Genomic DNA, 306 nt, shown 5'->3' with positions numbered 1-306 from the left:
TTCAAAGGAAGGGATGAGAAGCGAAATGATCAAAGGCAAGGGTGATAAAGAGATAAGAGGAGGAGGGGAAGGAGAGATAAGGAGAGAGAAGGTGGATGAAGAGAGACACAAATACCAAATAAGGAAAGAGAGAATGAAATAAAGATCAAACTAGGAAATGAAAGGGAAGGAGGGCAGGGAAAGGAAATGGTGTAGAGGGGAGGAAAAGAGAAGGGAAGAGAAAGAGGGGAAGAAAAGTAGAGAATAACAAGGAAATAACAAGGAAAGGAAAAGCCCGATAAAATAGAATGAATTTATCCTTCATGT

The sequence above is a fragment of the Penaeus monodon genome, chromosome 21 (genome assembly GCF_015228065.2).
Source record: "Penaeus monodon isolate SGIC_2016 chromosome 21, NSTDA_Pmon_1, whole genome shotgun sequence".
NCBI classification, from domain to species: domain Eukaryota; kingdom Metazoa; phylum Arthropoda; class Malacostraca; order Decapoda; family Penaeidae; genus Penaeus; species Penaeus monodon.
The sequence above is the reverse complement of the archived record's forward strand: the minus strand, read 5'-3'. Positions refer to the sequence as shown.